This window comes from Pipra filicauda, unplaced genomic scaffold (genome assembly GCF_003945595.2).
Source record: "Pipra filicauda isolate LSUMZ 115617 unplaced genomic scaffold, ASM394559v2 scaffold55_size4083901_pilon, whole genome shotgun sequence".
In the NCBI taxonomy this organism is placed as follows: domain Eukaryota; kingdom Metazoa; phylum Chordata; class Aves; order Passeriformes; family Pipridae; genus Pipra; species Pipra filicauda.
In genome coordinates, this window is record NW_024104709.1 from 1,200,104 (window position 1) to 1,220,943 (window position 20,840).

At 42.0% G+C, this 20,840-nt stretch overlaps 1 protein-coding gene across 9 annotated transcripts in view; it reads right to left on the bottom strand.

Annotated features, from left to right (window-relative positions):
- HIVEP2 (HIVEP zinc finger 2) overlaps nt 1–20,840 on the bottom strand; it is a 139,108-nt gene that overhangs the window by 31,207 nt on the left and 87,061 nt on the right. The window contains exon 1 of one of the 9 annotated variants that reach the window (XM_027751445.2): nt 20,642–20,695. The exons of the other annotated variants lie outside the window; for them this stretch is intronic. The gene's annotated coding sequence lies outside the window, so the exon portion shown is untranslated. Of the gene's footprint in view, nt 1–20,641; nt 20,696–20,840 lie in introns of those variants that run through there. 9 annotated transcript variants of the gene reach the window in all.

A 20,840-nucleotide genomic window follows, 5' to 3' on the forward strand; every position in this document is an offset into this window, starting at 1 on the left:
TATACCTGCTTCAGACATTTATATAAATGTCTATGTGTACTTGCTGTGAAGAAGAGCAAGACTCTGAATGTGATTCTACTGAGTCAGGGGTCAGGCACACACTGACCCTTACAGAAAAATCAGGTATGAAACAAGAGCCTCTCATTTGACTTCAAGGAGCTTTGAATAGATAGGAGATTTGATTCAGAGAGACTAAACGGAGACAGATTATTCCGACAGCAAGAAGGAGGGCCAAATTCTGCTCTACACTATCCTGGTATATATGAATCTGAAGCAATGAGTTGCAACTCCAAGGACATAATTCCAGATTCATTCCTAATAAAAACAAAGAGAATCAGACCACTTAGGTTTAGGCTTTTACATCCTAGGTGCTAAATATCTAAGTTATCTGCTACAATGTGAAAATACTCCAACTAATCCAACACCTCTAAGATGTCTACAGAGAAAATCGTAACATATATTGCAATAAATGTTCAATTACACAGTAGTAAGAAAACATGGGCAATGATGCTACTTTGTATCATAAATGCTTACAGCACAGCTGCAGCACAACACTGTTTTTTGCTATGTTAAGTATCTCAAATATAATATTAAATTGCCACTTTCTACAGAAAAATAGCACCCCCAGAAAACCTTCAATTCGAGTGTATTTGAAGAAGCCATAGAAGAAGTCTAGAGCAAAAATGCTCTAGCATTGACCTTTTCACCATAATGACAAGGATTGCTCACTTAAAGTACATCACTAATTCCTGTTTCAGTATCACACACAATGTACATATTGTACTACCAGATGGAAAAAAAATGTATAAAAAAAGCTTTCACATTGCCAAAGTCCAACTGAACACTTATTTCCATAGGATGACTACTAAAAGAACAAAAAAAGAGAGAAAAAACTACAAAGGAGCCAAATTCATCTTAAACACTTCCTTTATGGGTAGATATTTGAAAACAAATCACAGTTCTTCTCCTTGGATTGAACAAAACCTGCTATTAAAGAGATGCCAAAACAGCCCACAAGTTAAACAATCTTGACAGTCAATTAGCAGTTAATTGATCCCCCTGATCCCACTGCTTTTAAGGGATCAGGTAAATATTTTGTTCTCATTGCCTAATCTTGCTGCGCACCTTAAGAGTCTGATGGAGGTGCTCAAGCATGTCAGATAACACAAAATCTACCTGTTCTGTCTAAATGTCTTCTGACATGGGCATCCTGAATCTGTTTCTATACAAAAGCAAAGGACTGGGATTATTCAGATATGAAACTAAACAAGAGAACTATATAAACTGTTAATCTTCTCACACTGCTACTTATTTCCTTGGGGAACAAGTTAAAAAATTGAAAACAGTTTAATAAAATACCAATAATTTCCCATGTGGACCTTAAGACATGATAGCAGAGCAATGGCAGATCTGACAGGCAGTGTTATTAAAATTTCAGAAGGCAACAAAAATGCCACAGTTGTTTGGCTCCCTCCCCCCCTCCCCACCATTTTCTTTTGAATCGTAGTACACAGTGACTTATGAGAATGAGAACAGCTCCCATGCAGAGAACAGTTTCTGCCAAGTCAGAAACAGATGCTCACCACTAAGGTCCTTTTTAAACACCATTTTGATGGCTGAAGCTAGAATGAGTGTTTCTTAAGGGTGAGTTCAGAAATAACAGTATTTACTAAATACACACTAACAATGTACAGGAGTATCCAAAACAGTGCTGCGATACAAATGAGCTCTTAATTCTTGGGCTACTCTCTTCATCAGCAGATGCTCAACTCTATCTCACTTTCTTCCGAGCCACAGCAATTGAACATAAGGATACTGTGCCAAACCGTAGAAGTGTCAAACAGTTTCCAATCACTGTTTGTTGGATTACTTTTTTTTGCACACCTGCCACAGAAAAGGAGCTTTGGCCCTGCTGTTGGCCCCAAAGTCTTATCATGTAAACGAATAGACGTCATGTAGCCCCCAAAAGGGCTAAATACATAAAATCTCTGAAAAGCAAAGGCTCAGACACTAACCAGTGATGCTATGGGATTGCAATGACAGTTGTGCATTTGCAAGAAATGGTGAAAATTACTGAGATCAAAGAATTTTTTCTCAATTCAACACAAAGAAACGTGTTAATTGAAAAGGGAAATTTCACACTTAATAAAGGACAGATTAAGTAAACTAAGAATTTAGAAGCACTTGTAAAGGATAAAGTGTATGTAAAGAGCAAGATTCCTCTGTGGATGTGGTTTCTAGTAATTTCTAGACTTATAAAACATCATATACAGCAAGAAGGGTAAGAATGTTTTCACTGGAGAGTTCAAACTGCTGAATTTGTCAGATATAACAATTTTCCTAACTGAAATGATGAGTAGAGGCTGAAATGCCTCTTCATTTTCACACTAGAACTGTAACCTTGTGCAGCCACTGGGAAGAAGACAGCTGTACTGGCAAATCCCTATTTAGATATCATACAGCTTTCTCCCATGTTTTCCCAGAAAAAAATAAAATCAAAATTTGTGTAAATATTGCAACATTTTTAGGTACAAAGTAACTATTATTCTTGTGCCAAAAGGAAATAGTAGGCAAATATCAGGCCTTTGCCTAGCATTTTTACCTCAGAGGGAAAATATCACTGAATTTTCTGGGAAGTGAGTGTTTTTATAGCTTAAAAGTTACACAATCCTAATTATGCAACTGCAGCAGATTTTGCGAACAGCCATGCCTCCTTTCACACCATGTCAGAAGAAACCACTTGCATCTCACATGAAAATATGTGTCTTTCAAACACTTTTTTGAACGAGCAAATGCACTGCCTCTGACAGACGCCCTTACCCCGGGAAGAATTACATAGGAAGACGTTTATAGTATCTGAGCTTCCTTTTGTTTTTCACTCGCACCAATTATTATACGAGCTTATTTTAAAATCTGTCATTCTTTACTAAGCCCTGCAGTCATCACAGCTCAAAACAAAAACAGACACATGTTAAACACCAGTAGCATGCTCTTACCATTTTTTTCCCACTTTTCGCACCCAAAGTACAGTAAGTCTTCACAGCAGTTTCACTTCAATCCATCCTGAACACTTTTTAAGAGTTCAGCTGAGATCAACTAGTAAGCCCTAAATCTTATATATTTCCCAGATGTCACAACAGTCACTATTCACAGCCAAAATGTTTAATTTTGACTAATGACTCAACGCAGGCATTTTGCTGGATTTTAGCAAATCCAGTCATTAGCATTGCCTAAAGATTCTGATCACTACAGTGGCAGTATAAGATACATTAATTAGACTGCATATTTAAGGATGCTGCTTTCTTTACAACCCTCAGGATGCCTAGCAGGAGAAAAAAAAGAAAAAAAAAAAGCTCTTTAAAATTATTCTGGCCATATTTTACAGTACTTGGTTCTTTTTTATTATATGAAGCACTGAAAGTCATTATGTATAATATTTAGTTGAATCAGAATACCTCTTAAAAAATTCAGCAAAATGTGCATATGCTTTCTGCTGCATTTTGTAGCTATATATGAAATTTCATTCTTTTCACTTGGGTTTCTTTCTATAATACATAAATCAACTGTGTTTATTAAGATGAGCATCACTCTCCTGAGCAAACACTTCTGAAAAGATGAAGGTCTACAAAAATGCCTGAAACCACATATAAAATGTGGTTGATATTTGAGGGACCAGCCAGGTTGCCACTAAGTAAGTTTTATTTTTTTGGGAAAGACACTGTTCAGGTTTCATTATACTTTATATCAGACAACATTAGACCAGGGTGCATCACTACAGTACCTTAAAGTTTCGTATAGGTATCCCATATCACACTAACTTCTGAAACTACTCCAAAGAAACCTGCAATAAGAAACCATTATCCGGTACTTAGTAAGTGGCAGGACTGGACACCAAATCACTCCTGCCCAGGAAAAGTTGAAGTAAGAACAGCAAAAATCATACTTTCAACCACCAGAAGAGAGCTCAGAAGGCTCTAAGAGGACACTTTCAGGACTGATGGTCCATCAAAAGGAAAAGCAACTGCTGGTCAGCTTTGAAAAACAGACAACTTCATACAGGGTTCTCCTCCTGCATCCTGCCTGGCTCTTTGCACCAAGTTTAGTTTTCTTTCCATTATCAGAAGTGGAAGTGAAATCAGCTAACAATCTGACCCAAAAGTCTCTTGGGTGCTTGTGATACACCAATGACACTTGTACACTACAAGAAAGCATCACCAACATACTACCATAGAATAGTTTGGGTTGGAAGGGAACTTTAAAGATCAACTTCAACTCCCCAACATTCCCTAGTCCAGTGCCCAGTATCCCCTTTACAGACAGGGAAATGAACACATACAGTATAGCACAAGCAGACAGGGCTTCATGTATGCTAAGCTACACTTAAACTAATCGATTACTAAATGTTCCTTGGGATAGGTCCTAACAATCTGAAAAGCTGCATTGCAAACCAAAAGCACGTAGACTATTTTCCTTAGGACTAGAGTGCAATGTTTTAGCACTCAGATCACCTAAGACTTGCTTATTCAACTGAACTCTTCCCCCTACTTTTCCCTTCCTCCCTCCCTGACAGGGTTTGAGGACACCGTGTTCGCCTGGAGATGGTGAATCACTCCAAGACAGCAGGCCCACTCAGTTCCTCAAAAGACACAAAAGGTGTAAAAATAGCTCATACTAATGAAGCAAGTACAGCGTCAGCAGCCAGATGAGCGTGGGTGATCTGATAAGGGTCTGTTATTGCAAAGGGCAAATTATTAAGAGAATGCTTCTCCCTCTCTCTCTTTTTATTAAGCTTTGTTCTTTCTTTGCTGAAACCAGCCCTCTGCAATGCCTGATAAATGACACCTGACAAGGCTGACTCCTCCTGTAATTGCCAGTTTCATACCAGTGCAGGAAGCGGTGCCTCACTGAGAGCTGAAGATACAGTGGAGGTGTCACTAAAAAAAATAAATAAATAAAGACAGGCAAAAATAAAGCCTAAAAATAGCCAGGACTACCCACTGCCTATGACTGTGTGGGTATATTTAGCCTGTCTAACACCAACTTTTCTTGTTAAAAAGACAATCTTACCTTTATGCAAAACAGCTTCCTGCTTCTAAACATAACTTGAGAAACTTGAGAACATGAAGGGGGAAAAGTCAGATTTTGAAATCATCCCCTTTTCACTGAGATTATGACAAGATTACACGTCCAAAGACCCGGTAGATCTTCCACGTGGGTTTTGCATCCTGACATACCGTAACAAATAGTTGGAAGTTTTCTGTTAAGACATCCTAATACAGCCCATCAGACTAGGAAATTGATTCAGAGGCAAAACCAGAGCTGTACAGGCAAACTTCTCCAGGGTCCAGAAATGAGGCAAAGGCAGGAGGGCAGGTCCTACACCCCCACCCCACTGCCCAAAGGCAGGCACAGGGGCCTGTGGGGCAGTGAAACACAGTGGCACTCAGAGCCCGGTCCTTCACATCCCACCTGCCCTGAGGCTGGTTTACAGCCCTTCACAGGCACAAAGGAGCTTTCATGAAGGGTGTAAACATGACTTACTTCCATGTAAGGCTGAAGCCAAGGGGTTGCCCCTTGCATAGGGACTGGAAGTCCTTGCACTGAGTCCCAGCCTACTGCCAGCACTGTCCAGCCTTGCTCAGGGCAACACACTGACCATCCTGTGAGCCCACTGCCCACCCTGCCCCACGCTGTCAGGAGCCCTGAAGCTCCCATGGGTTTGACTGCAACAGGACCAGCCACAGCTACGCTCAGCAGGGACGTTCAGAGATGTTCAGCAAACACTCTTTCCAGGGTGACTCTGTGCTTCTGCAGGCTGTGCATTACGCTCCCTAATCCCCAAAGGGAAGGCAAGGATGGTCCCCGTGACCCCCTTCAGAACATCTGCAACCTTTTAAAGCCTGTGACTGCAATACCATCACTGGAAGCAACACACATGTCAACCTTCTCATGCTTTCTAGTGCTCTGTGCGAGCTGTTCAAGAAAATGGTCTTTTCCACAATTATGGTTTCTCTATTTGATATTATGACTCCTTTGGCCAAAACTCCCATGAGGGGTTTGTTTCATTAATATGCAGCCTTCCTGCGTGGCTCCAAATACCTCCCATCAGTTACGCTGGGGCCAGGGTTAAACAAAAATGCATGGGTTTATACCAGACCTTTTCTCTTGTTTACGACATTGCCAACTTCACATGCAAGATTCAATCCAAATGACTATTCTGACATTACAATTTTTATTTTTGTCTGATTTGAAAATTAAACAAAAGTAATTGAAGTTAATAAGATTAAATTTTTAACATTAACTCAAGTGGGAAATTAAGAGCATGCTCTTTTCTTGATATGCTGTGATTAATTCCCATTGCTGCAAGCACCCTTGTTCAGCATTATAGTTTTGTCTTTTCATCCTATGCCTTAGCAGTAAATTTAATAATCACTGATTTTTTTACTAGAATAGATAAACACGGTGATGCAAGACAAATCAGTTGATGATACTATTCCTCAGACAATTTAATTTTCATCTGAAATGAAGAGTAAATGTTATTATATTAGAGGAAATACGAATGTAAAAATAATTACTAGTAGGCTTAAATACTTTAGACCATACTCTGGCAGTACATTTTCATAAAGTTAATAGGAGACAGGACCACATACCCTCAACCACTGTGGAGTGATCAGAAGCTCAGTCTATCCCCCCACTCAGACTTGGAGCAGAAATTCTGTTTAAGCAACAGTAATATATTACCTATCTTTTTAAGATTTCACCTATTTAAAGAAACATGTACAAAGGAGAAGATTAGATTTAAAAAACAGCAGGAAAGTATATTAGAAAAATGAAAAATTACCTTCACCATACAGTGAAGAAAACACTAGTTATTACATGGTATTTTCCAAAGTTGTGTAGAATACACAATTTTGTGTACACAAAACTGTGTACCTTTTCCCCAAAGCTCTGCACTGTAGGGCTGGTTATATGTGACAGGCAAAGCCTGGCAGCCTCTCCTGGCTCCTAACAGGCTGGGGGCAATGGCAGCACTGCCCCACCATCCCTTAGGGGCTTCAACTGAGAGGGGCAACTTCAGTTCCTCTACACACACATGGGCCTTCCGCCTTTCAATGCCTCCACAGGAGAGTTTTAGCTGTGCACAAATTAAATTTAAAACCAAGAAAAGGTCTGACTCGAAATAATTTCAGGGAAAGAAAATGGGAACTTTTCAATCAGATCCATCCCCTGGTGGCTTCACTGTGCAGTGGCACAGCTAGCAGACAGGGCAGGAAAGGACAGCCACATATGGTGGAGCAGGGCAAGAGGCTGCATGACCACATCCAGCCCAGCCCTGTTCAGTGCCATCTCCCTCCTTCCCTGGGTGCTCCAGTGCTGCCATTTCACTTCTTGCCCTCTCTGCTGCCCGAACCACAATGAGTATCTGCTGGAATGGTATTAAGCCCATCCCAGGGGGTTTCAAGGGTACACAAAATTTCAGTGTCCAAACAATACCTGGTCACAACACAGGCAAGATAATGAGAAGAAGTAAAACAAAACAGGGTGGTTAACTCTGCTTTTTGGTAAGTTCCCACTACAGGCTTTCTCCTTTGGCCAGTGTTTAAACTGTGGGTGTTGGAAACTTATTGTCCAAATGCAGAATCACAGAATCTTTTAGCTTGAAAAAGACCTCTAAGATCATTAAGCCCAACCATTAATTTAACGCTGCCAAGTCCACCACCAAACCATGCCCCTAAGTGCCACATCTACAAGCCTTTTAAATACCTCCCAGGATGGTGACTCAGCCACTTCCCTGGACAGCCTGTTCCCATGCTTGACCACCCTCTCCATGAAGAAAGTTTTCCTAATATCCAAACTAAACCTCCCCTTGTGAAACTTAAGACCATATCCTCTTGTCCTAAAGCAAGTCCCTAACTTGTGCCTTCACAAACACATGGCACAGGTGGGGTGGGAGACCAGACGCACTGGCTTCCTGCACCTCAGGTGGGACAGCAGTTCCACAATGGCATTTTCCACAAAATAAAAGTCAACAGTTGGTTGCAGCATCACCAATTTCACACCCTGGGTAGGAGCACCCCACCACGGGTAAATGGAAGCAGCAGGCAGGACAGCATGGGAGGCTGCAACAGAAGCCATGGGAGGCAGTAAGAAGATATGGTGCTAAGTAAAGAGGGGCTGCACTATCTCACATCTTCCTACATCCTGCCACAGGTCGCTTTTCCTGCCACAGCCTTCTCCCTCCCGCCCCTGCGTGGTGTCAGTTTCCCCAGTGTGCACTCCCCTCCCACTCACCAACACGTAATGCACACCATGATTTATGTCACCTCTCCAATCTGGCCCCGCATCTCTGAGGTGCAAGCAATAGATGCAGTTTGTGAAAGGTTAGGATTAGTACTTTATTGGCAATTGCAGCAGGCAAGCAGCTCAGATCATAATGCAATTTTTCCCTCACGAAGACCTGTAGGAGGCGGGAGCAGGTCGCCAGGGGCCTGGTGCCTGCTGCTCATTGACATATGTCCTCACTGCTGGGCAAAAGGGCAGGTCCAATTAGGTATCTTTTATTATTAACGTTCTGCTGCTTCATCTGTTGATCATGTATCCTCCTCTCAGCCCCTTTGTGCCCCAGCCTGTGTAATGCATTGACATCCACAGAGACACTGCTCTACCTGGGACAGCTCATGCGGAAATCTGGTGGAGAACAGGCACCGTCCTTTTGCAGACTTGAGCAAGAGATGGAACAGCAGAGAAGTTGAACAGATCACTGTAACTAGGATCCTCAAGCTAAAAAGATGAGAAATATGAGATATCTGACCTGTGGGCAGTAATAATTACAATGTATTATTAACAAAACTCAGGTTTCATCATTAACTTGACTCGGGTTTCAAGTGCTGATCTCACCCTAATCATCCTCCAAATTACATTCAACCTTTTCCTCAGAGCAGAAGAACCATTACAGCAAGGAAGTCTGCTAGTAACTGTTACACTGAAGAGAAAGCACAGGTAAAAATGAACTATAAATACCATAATCAAGCAAGAGCAAAAAATTACAGACATTTTAAGTTGTTCGAACTCAGGGCAATCTCACCACCTGGATCTGATTCTGCCAGAAAGATGGAATTTCTAACTTTAAAGCAGCTGAGAGGAAAGGGCTCACTGTCAGTGTGTGTTGCATATGGCACAGCTGACCTGACCCTTCTTCTGTAAAGACTCCACTCCCCTCAAAGGTGTCAGTCAAGTGACAGCTCCTCTCTTGGATCTCAAAACATGAGAAAGGCCACCTACATGTTTGCTATAATGAAGTAGCCAACTGTCTCAGTCACGACCCAACTGCTGCAACAAAAAAACCCTTGTATGATTTTGTTCCTCTACCAAGCTCATCATGAGAGGAATGAAGACCTTCAAAAGCTTTTTCTCAACCCCTAAGTGTGAGATGAAAATGCCATTTTAATTGTGGATCAGTGAGGTCTGCTTGAGTAAAATAAACCACATTGCTCAGATGCAACTGCATAACAGGGAGCCTAATTGCTCTGCTAGCATCAACAAAGAGCTGCCGGTTCATTAGAGCAAGCTGGAGGAGCTGTTGTATCCATCTTCATAAGCTGGGAGTATTTGATTGCAAAACCGCTATGGATGTTTGATCCAAAATTCAGCCTCTGATTTCTGATCAGCAAAACTTAAAAGCAAAAAAGCTACCAGTCTGGTATTTTTCTTCATAGCTTTCTTCAGGGTAACAATTCACTTTTCTCCTTGATCTGTTCAAGGATGTCAAATTTAATCTTAATATAGGATTTGAACTTCTATATTCTATATAAACTTGCTTAGAAAAAAAAGTAGGAAGAACGGAACTGATGTGAACCAAATTGCAGTTTCACATGGCAGCTGGAAGATGCTGGCAGTTACGCTGCTATCCTGGAGTTTGCCTGCATCAGGACCTTGCCAGAAAGAGCAAAGGGCAGAGGAAGGCCAGAAAAAGGCCAGTGGAGGTCAAAGGCAGCCACATTTCCTACCGACTGCTCAGAGAAGGTTTGGACAGCAGGCAACCAGGCAGACGGTAGAAGAAACAAACTTCCATCTTGTGCAACAGGGAAACAATTTGATGAATCACACTACAGGGGAATGTGGCAGCTAGTCCTGCCAAGATGTCCAGGGACATCCTTTGCTAGGGGCAGTTCTGCACCCCTTCTGGGAGCCCACACTGCTGTGCTCAGGTTTGTCTGTCCACCTGCTCCTTCCCTCATCATAAAGCTCAGATAAACCATGGCCCTGCTTTATGCTTTAAGAATATATATTTCTTTTTCCACCACAACCATCTTTAGACCAAATATTTTCTGAATGGAAAACACAAATGTAACTTCGGGCAGATACCTGCCTCAGCAAGTCTATTTTCTACAACTCAAACTCCACATATGAATACATACACATATGGACTCAGACGTATCTGCATAAAGAGGTCCATTTGCCTGGGCGTTTGTTAATGAATGCCTGGCAGTTAGATGAACTCCACAAGTGCATCCAGTAGTTTTTCATTTTTTAAAGAAAAGGTTATTTACACTTCTAGGAAGAAAGCATTGATGAAGTTGCTTATAAAATGTACCATCCATGTATACAAATTCAAATCTCCTCCCCCCCCCCTTTTTATGCAGTCTGAATCAGCTTGTGGGACAGTTAACAGAAATAATCCACCAGTGAAATGGAAAGTGGATCAAACCAGTAAAACATAAGCTTTCAATATAGCAGAAAACTCCACACGGAGTGCTTTCAGGAAAATCACTCAAATGTAGAGCTACCCACTGTGCTGAAGGCTCGGGTAGGTCAGCTCTTTGCATGACCAGGACCATGCTCTGCTTTTCACCCAAGGTGTTCATCAGGTCATGAATTAAATGACTACAACTGGTTTCCAGGATCTCTTTCCTGTGGCTAGCAATCTCACATAGAAATAATAAAAGTACTGATACTGTAAATTATTTCTAGAAACATCTTTTTAATCACAGAGCTGCTGCAAGATACCTTTCTTCCAGTAGCAGTAAGAGTGAGTCCAGGAAGCACAGACCACCTGCCAGCATTAAAAGAACACATCTAAAACCATAGATTCAAGTTGTCAAAATACTGCTTGTTACAGGAATTTCATCCATGCTAACACTCTGCTAGAGCAGTCCAGGTAATAACAGCAATAGAAAACAACAAGGAAAAAGTTAAAGCACACTAATATAAATGGGACAGCGTTGCTCACGGATATTTTTAAGTCCCAGTAGTGTTGATCCACCCATGAGCAGGTCTAGATTTATAGCAAAGGAAACAGTAAGTGGATGACTACCCCACAGGATGTCTCTATTTAAAAAGGTGTCTGCCTTGCCTGAAAATCAAGATCACACCTCTGAAATTCCCACCTGTCGAACACTTTCTGTTTCCTCCTTGGTATTTTTTCAAGTGAACTGTGCTGCTGTAAGATTATTTTTCTGTGATTTTCCACAAAAGTAGATACAGATGGAACCGTGGACAAGCACTGAAAGCATCAAACCCACAGGAGACTTAGCCTTTGTCCCACTTGAGAAATGGATACGATGACAGCTTGAGTGGACTCTGAATCCAAGTTTTAATTAGAGAGAAGGTGAAATCAGTCAAACCTACCTCTTGCGCAAACACTACTCTTTCCTTAGTATCCTCTGTTCTCCAGAAAAAAAAGGTCTTCTCCCTGTTGCTGACCATTTATGTAGACACAGGATCCAAACTCTTTCCCACTGTGTCCTCACCAACTGCATGTTGTCTACCTTTCCACCAAGAGCCTCCAATAAAAGCTTCCTTTAATAGAGTTGTCCTGACTCACAGGTAAAGTGGGGGGAGGGAAGCTGACCTCGCTGCAGCATCAAGAGTCTCTGACGCATTTTGGGAGGCTGTGGTTTCAGGTCTGAAAGAATTCAGCCTTGTTTTCAATTAGGTTTTATAAAATTAACTTCCAAAATATCACCCTATAGCTCCATGTCCATTTGAAACTTGATATTGTTTAGTGGTTCAACTTAGCACTATTCAGGGCTTTAGTCGTATGCGAGGCAAAATAGCAATACTCACCAGCAGAAGAGAGTTTCTCAGAAACGCAGTCACCCAGGCTCCTGACTGGCTCCACCTCTTGTCCACCCACTCCCAGTTTCAGACATTTCACATTCCAAAACTGGAAGTGTCTATGCAACATAAGGTCACATTATTGCACAACATGCTCCACTCCTTCTAAGAGCCACTGCATCCTCAAAAGTACATCAGCTCTAACAGCAAGAGAGCTGTTTACAGTGAATTTCTATCTGAGTGGGAGTATTTTCTCCACGAATCTTATAACAAGGACATGACGTGTATGACTCTTCCCTACATTTGGTAAAATTGTTACTGAGATGGTATTTATTCAATACTTCCACATCAGCATGCCTTCCCCTTTAAGCTGCCTTTTGAAAAATTGAGAATTCATTTTTACACTTCCCCAAAGTATTTCTGTGCTGGATAATTTTAGGACACACTAAACAGAACAATTTCTGCCTATCTTAAATTTAGAACTGAGGCCATTTGTAGCCTTTGCAATGCAACCATGAAATACAGCTGATTGTCACGAATGTAGGTTTTGCCAATTGTTTCTTTCTTGCCAAATGGTGTGAATAATTGCTATGATCCTTCCTTCAGTTAGTCTTCAAATTCTAACAGGTGAATGAAAACTCCAGTTTCAATTACAACTGAGGAATACCTTCCCTTTTAGTATAGAGGATTAAACGTGCAGTAGGCTTTATTTTTTTCCCCAAAGCACAGCACACAGGTGAAAATGGTGGAGTCACATTGTGTTATCTTTGAAACCATATTCAGTTTTTTGGCACAATTAAGTCTTTGCTGTTAACATTGAAAGCCTATTTGGTGTTCCCTTGAATGCCAGTGGCTTATGTTGGTATGTCCTAAAGGCAACTGTTGACATATTTAAATAAAGAATTAATGACCAGTCCTTATGTGCCCCCTCTTCTTTCTACTCAGTTCTGTCACCTTTGTCTTCAGCACCACTGAAGCAGCTGAGCAGTGGGGAAGCAGAAGGGATTGGGGCGAGGAGGGATCCCATCACCATCTGGTAAGAATGGTGATGCTGGCTGGGCTAATGGCTAAGGCAGCTCTCAAAAACCCCTCCTGATTTCACAGTCAAGCAAGTTCTCCATAAGCCATCACTTCTATCCTCCCAGAAGGAAGAAGGTTCAGACTCAGTGTTCACAAATCTGATTCAAGCTACTCAGTGAAAATTATGATGGTCAAAACAAACCAGTGACAGAATAAGAGGGAATGGGAAATACAGGGAATCCTACGAGAAGGGCAGAACAAGGGACAGAGCAGGGTGCATCAGATGTGCTGGCATTGTGCTCTGCTGCAGGTAAGGGTAGCCCAGGATTTTCACTCTGAGTCATTCATTTGGAACATATGACTGAGAGTCAACTGCCCTTTGTCACGTGGAAGAGATACTTAAAGTGGAGCCAATGGCTTAAAGTCACTTAGCTCCTCTTTGGTCTGTTAGCAAGTAAAAGATTAGACTGTAATATTTAATCACAACACCCATGCTTTTCTGAGAAGCACAGAGGAGGCTGCCTGAAGGAAAGTCAGACATTGACCATGTTGCTTCCTGTGTCCACCGGGTGAAGAAATCTGCACCTGCCTTCACACTCATGTAGATAGTGAGCTTCCTGCGCTGCACTGGCTGTCATGCAGTGCACTTTCTGGTACAGCCCATTTCCTCATAGAGGACATTTCTCTCAGGGACAGCAGGGACTAGAACACTGTACATGCAACCGGTCATGATCATCAAAGCTGCCAGCTGGTCACCACCCAATATAGCCAAAGGTTTAGTGCTGTGAGTAGAACTGGCTGCATGTCTAAATGAGAACAGGATGAAGAACTGCTGAGAAATAGCAACACAAAGAAAAAGATTCATAAGAGTATGGAGACACAGTACGATAGAGAACCCAGCACCTACTACAAATCTTGGTGAACTATTCAAACTGTTAGTTTAAATAGTAAAAGTGGTCTGTACATTCATTCTATTTTAACATTCATGCATAAGAGATCACTGTGTGACACGATGAACACCTTGGTGTCATCAGCATTCCTCTCCCTTCCCATATGCTCAGCACCAGGTGTCCAGTCACCTACAGTAATGTCCCATCCATTATCCAGCTGCCCTTCGTAGAGACTGTCAGGGTAGACAATGAAGCAAGATGTGTGGGGGAGTCCTTCACCTTGTCGTATGACCTTAGCCAATTTTATAGTCACTTAAATGTACTTACTTTTTATTCCCCATTAATGTTAAATGGAATCCAAGAGTTTTACAACTCTCCTAGACATTTTAAATGACCAGTAAAAGATACACAAATGTGGGAAACTGAATTTGAACAGCAAAGATATAAGTTCACAAATGGGCAAGGGTTCCCTGCTTTCCCAGGGTTTGGGGCCTCTCTTTTAGAACTTGTTTCACTTTGACATTGGTTTTTTAGTAGTTAGTAGACTTTTTCACACAAGTGACTGCAATACAGTGTGGGACATGAAGATTGCCAAGGTGACCTGCCCACAGAAACTTCTTAAGCATAAAGTTTTTGTATGGCCATTCACCCTGAGACAAGAGTGATAATAGGCAGATGCAACTTAATGGCAATTGAAACCATTTTAGCTCAGCTCAGCTAATCAAAGATCTTCATGGAGTAAGGTGACTTAAAGGGAAGTATTTCATTCAGAGATTTCCATGGGAAAAAAAAAATAAAAATAGCAATATGGAGATTTTCCAGTGGAAAACTTGTTCTTGTGGAAATTCCGCTTTCAATTGACAAATTGTTTTTATGGGAAATTCCTAAGAAGCTGTAGGCACAGCCCTCATGCTGAGAAGTTTAAAAGCAGCTCATGTCTGACCCAGCGCCCTCAGATTTCCCACATCAGATAAACTGCAAGAGCAGAGTCTTCATCTTTCTCTTACTCCCAGGCATACCCTTGCAGCACACACATGGTCCCACTACAGGCATGACAGTACATTGACTGCAGTGTCATATAGTTATAGATGTGATGCTTGAAGGATTAATTTTTTAATGTCCCAAATCAAGACTAATTACAGGCTCTTATATGAGCTGTCTCTAATGCTCTGATAGCTCTGACACTGGTAAAGCTGTCATTGACTTCACCAACAGGTTTGCCTGCACTAGGGATTGCAGGCTTGGGAGAACCTTAAATGAAGCTCCTCACAGTAGCTTGCATCAGGGAAAGAGAACTCGGGGCTGACTTTTATGTGATTATGTGAATGGTCACAAATCATTGGTATAACTCCATTGTTATTGTTTTACAATGGGTGAAAGCTGTCAGTAAGAACTACACGCTCTACAGCTACAATCACAGAGAGTAAGACAAACATTTTTAGTGAGCTTGCTAAGGGTCTTCTAAACTTGCAGAAGGAACACCCCTTTACAGTGATATTAGGAAAACATAAACCATTCATTATAATACATGTTCTATTAACCACTTTAACATGAATCATCATACTGTGTAAACAGGCTGGAAATCATATTTATGGTAGGGCTGTAAGTATCTCAGAATGTCAAGAGGAAGAAAAAAGCTATTACAGTAAGCAGGCTCGTACAACCCCTCACAGTCCAGAAAGGCACTGAATACTTAAATCATTCACGGAAACATTTGCAGAGATTTGCAATATTTCTGTACCAAGTCTGTATTTTTACAACAATGCATTTTTAACACAAAATAAAATTTAGGTCCCTTTGAGCAAAAAAGTTCATTTTACTGACTGTATGGGACTGGTATTTACAACTTACTCTGATGAGTGACACTGCCTCTTTCCCAGCTACCTTCTGTCCTATACAGCCCATTCAACAGTAGAGTGGATCCAGCATCCCCCAAACTGAGTCGAGCTGGAGGAGCTCAAGCACAGCAGAGCTACGGAAGGAGCAGGACCCCCAAGGTGCCATTGAGGAGGCTGCTGGCAGTTGGCTGCCTGCCAGGGCCTGAGGGCTACAAGGTGAAGGAGTGGACAAAGGTCACCGCTCAGCTGCTACACTGACCTTCAGCTATGCTGATCTGTGATGGGAATGCACCCCCTGGACACGATCGTGTTTCTAAACCACATGCTTTCTTGGCTATCTGCAGCACTACATACACACACGTGATACTGAGTTCGCACACATGCAGAGCCCATGTCCATACTGTACACGAGGCCAGCGGGTTCCCTTCTAGCTCTAACCACAAAGCGACTAGTCAGCTACAGCAGGGCTACTGCTGCTCCACACCCAGGCAGGACAGCAAGCACATGTGCTCCCCAAGGCATGCTCCATGGTTTTGACAATCGTACACGCAAAGTCAAATTGCAAGTAACTTGATTTTCAGAGATGGGCTAAAAAAAACCCTGTGTCTCTCCACCTGAAGGAATTAGTCTTTTGAGACATCACAATAATAAAATAAAATTGCAATGAAAACCTTATTGATGCAAGCTTTGTTACTGAAGTGACAAGAAGGGCATTGATTTTCATAGTCAGGCATTTGAAGAATATCACACATCCTAAAGAGTGTAAGCTGTCTTTTCCAGTATATAACAGAGCTAGTTCTACTATACTGAAGCACATGTGACAAGAGAAGAGGGTCCGGGCCCTTCTCCATATTCTCTGCATACCTGTTACTATCACACAGCTGCTCTCAAGTCTACAGTTTCCTGTGCAGTACAAACTGCATACCACTTCCCCTACGGAAAAAAAAGCCTTGCTTGTTCTTAATTGACGATGGAAATACTGTCATATTTTCCACTAGCCAAGCTTGAAACCATTACTGAACGAACCTTCATTAATTTTTCCACAACATTTTGCAGAAATGTCAGGAAACAGCTGCACCAGAAATGATTAACTGACTTTATCACTAGGGCTTCACTGGCAACTTCAAATTATAAAGGTTTTCTTCTTTAAAAAATCTACGTTTAGTAGATTATGTTTTTTGTTATTTTTTAGTTGACTATCTCAATACACCGTTTTCTCTTCCAAAGTATCCAATGGCATAGGTTCAGTGGCAGACAGACATTTTACAACCAGTGGAAGAATTTGTACAGTTTGGAGTTGCATACTTCCAGGAAAAGATTGCTTCCTGTAGATTTCTCAGCTGTGTCTTTCTTGGATCAAATTCAATGAAATCCACAACTTGCAGTCAGATTGTATTTGCCAGTTAGACTGAATTCATTACACTGACATAAACTCCTCTTGATGCATTTACTTATTCCCTTCCTTTCCTGTCCTCCTCTTTTCCCTGACCTTTTTCTCTCCCCACACTCTCCTAATCTTTTCTTTGAGCTACACCATGTGTCAAAACTTACCATACAATGCCCTGTATATATTCTGGCCCTGTATATATTCTGGCAAAAACAAGTGGAACAGTACACATCACCAGTACACATCACATGCTAACGCTAAGATGCTAGAAGGCTTGGTACCAAATGAAAGTGCAGCCATCTGGAGGTAACTCCTAGTGTGGATCTGAGATTCCCAACTGGCTGAAACTTTGCAGTCTGAGAACTTTTTTAACAAAGCGTCAGTGAGCAAAAGACTCCACTCACACAGATTTGCACAGGGCACTAGATATTACGTAATTTTTTCAAAAATGTAAATACTTCAAATTTCTGATAAGAACATAGCAAGGTTCATAGGACTACTTTTAAAGACCAACATAAAGTATAGTGTATTGTCCGCATTTTGAAATACTTAACTTAGGGTTATTACAGTATAGCATGTCACAATAATTCTGCATATATCTCACTGGCAGACTTAAAATTGCCGTTGTTCATTCTATGTCTTCATTGAAGCTGTAAGCCTTGAATCTGTAACCTTAAGATATTTTTAGACAGAGGAAAACATAGATGCAAATAGGTATATACATGTATTGGAAGTACGATAAAATTAATCCCATCAAGTGAGGGTTTCAGTGGTTCAGTGTTCATGCTGTTATGACCCCCTATACCTAACAAAAGGTAGGTTACTTGCAGAAATTATACAGAAATGAAACATATATAGAGGTTTATCTACGTATCCTTCCTGCTGCCTATAATTCAAAATTATTTGCATTTTTTGCTTTTTAAAAATGTCCCTTTCACAGCAGCAAACATTGCAACACACAATCTCCATGCAGCTCTGTCCGGGGAGAGCCAGACAGTGATGCCCTCACCCTGTGCTGGGTCAGCTCTGAACGCCTTCAGTGGCTTCAGGACAGCTGGCAGACCCTAGCCCAGGATGCCTACCACAGGCCAGCATCGTTACTTAATTGATACAATGCTGGCTACAAAAAAACAGCTCTGTTTTTAAATTACTCTACCAAGATATTTGCTTAGATAGCAGAAATTGCAGTACACCATATTCTGCTTAAAATACGCCTGAATATATATGGGTTCTATTACAAGATATGAAATACTGCCAAAAGTATGCAGATTTTTTTTTTTTAAGGATTCAGCTTTATAATACACAACGCCAAATTTATCCTTCACGATATCCTTATCTGTCTCTGCTCTAGTTTGAAGGCAGTAGGTCGCGGAGCCAGAGGATCTCAAGGACCGTGTCCTTCCTCATGTCAATGCGCTACCAGCTATCACAGCGCCGTCCGCGGCTGTGCGAGTCATATATTGCGTACGGGCAGCAATTAAGTTGTTAAATTTCATTAAACAGGCCCTGATTTTTATGGCTTCTCGGTGTTGGTTTTGTTGGGGTTTGGGGGGGGTGGAGGTGGGGACACTGAAATAAACAGACTCGGAAGATGGACACCTCCCCGCAGGCGCACCCCCTCTCCAGCAGGAGGGTGCCGCAGCTGCCCGAGGGGACACAAGGACTGCCAGGAGGAAGCTGCGCCAGGCTCGGGCTTTTCCCTTCCACGCCCAGTTCGGCCCCGGCCCGCGGCCAGCGCCCCCCCCCCCGTCCCCGCGCCCCCCGGGGAGCGCCAGAGCCTCCGCGGTTCCGCCAGTGCAGCCCCTTCGTGCCCGGAAACCGGGATCCTGGAGGGTGCAGTGCCCGCTTCTGCCTCGTCTGAACGTTTTTCAGTCTCATTCCCCCTACCCCAGGTTGTCAGGGAACTGGCAAATGAATTTTTTGTCCCTGCCACCGTGCTCGGCCTCCTCCGGGACGTGAGAGAACATGTTTTTCCTCTCTCTGGCTAATAGTGGGACCAGAAATGAGTGCTCTCCCTTCCCCCCGAGGTTGCACATCTTGAGCTCAAAACTGCAGGAAGACACAGCCTCCTTCTGTTCACACTGTGAGCAAGGACCAGCAGGATCTAGGGGCAATGTCACAACCAAAAGAGAGACCTTGAACTTGCTTCACCCTTTGCATAGTAATTTATATTTGGGCAAAGTGGATAACAGCTCCTTTAGCACTAGGGTAGTGGCATTTTATGCTCGCTCGGCATTCACTTTACCCAGGTATAAATAGCAAAAGGTTTCGGGCGGTAGAAAATCAGGACCAGTATCTTCAAAGGATTCTCAGCCAAAATAAAGCAGCTAGTCCTCCACACCACAGTTTGTGCAATCTTGCTCAGCTGCAGGAATCATTCCCTGAAGGGTGCCTGGGACTGCTGGTTTGGCAGCATTACATGCTCTGGTCTTCAGAGAAAATTTGCCTTCCTACCACTCTGTATCTAGTGGTGGAATCAGACTACAAGCTTTCACCTGTGAAGTAGGCATAACAGGATTCACTTTCTTAATGGGAGCATTTTATTAGCTCACACAGTGTATTTACTACCAGTATTAAGTACTTGCCTTAATATCCTTAAGCACATGAGGTAGTGATACATATTCTCATAGTTATAATAACATCGGTTTGAACTCTGTTAATTGAGAGCATCTATTCTAAAATTCAATAGTTCCAAGCAAAAAGTGAAGCATGCCATTACTTGGCTGACACATTATTGGAGAAGGTTCTCAGCGTTCAGGAGAGCCACAGCAATAATGCCCAATGCACCCAAGTACCATTAAGTTACATGCTAACGATACCTGAAAAATTTATGCTAAAACCCCACTTCAGAGGATGGCCACCAAGCTCGTGTACCAAACTTCTCAGTTTTCCACTTAAATCCTGCCTGATGAGTCAGGGCTAGGTTTCCATATTGCAGCAGTATTCCATTACTCCTGCTTATAAATTTCACACGCTGTTAATGCTTTCCAAACTGGCAACAGAGCTCAGGGGTGCATGAGGACAGTTTGTTTTCCTGCTGAACTTTAAACAGAAATTCCACAGGACCTCTGGCGGGGGTGATGCCTCCTTTTTTGCCAACATGTTTGTTGGTAACAGCCCTGCTGACAGCCATCCATTTGCACCCTCTCACCCACCTCTGATCCCAGGCTGTGGGGAAATACCTCTTTTGGCTCTAAGAGACTGCAGCGGGGAAATAGAACAACACAGATACACATGACTTCCATTGCAAGGACCTTGAGAGAGACCCATAAGAAGAGACATTCCATATAGCACCACCCTGGTCTGCAGAATATTTGGGATCAGTTCCAGGGTTGAGCAAAAGTTCAAGGGATTGCCCATTTAACCCCTTCTTTCCTTCAGTTTATATATGGAATGAAACAGAGGTCCAACATCATTTATATAATTCTGAAAAGCCTGGGACGGGTTACCTCAATATATATTCTGTGTTTTCTTTGAACACCTTCTCCTGTGGTCATGATATCACATGAGAATCTCCAGTGTCTTCCTTATATACCTAGCTCCTATGGCTGCAGATAAATATTGGATAATAATAAAAAAAGTGTCCATGTTTTTCTTAACTTTTCACTATTTCAAGCTAATCTTATTAAATTCTGAAGGCTGACAATT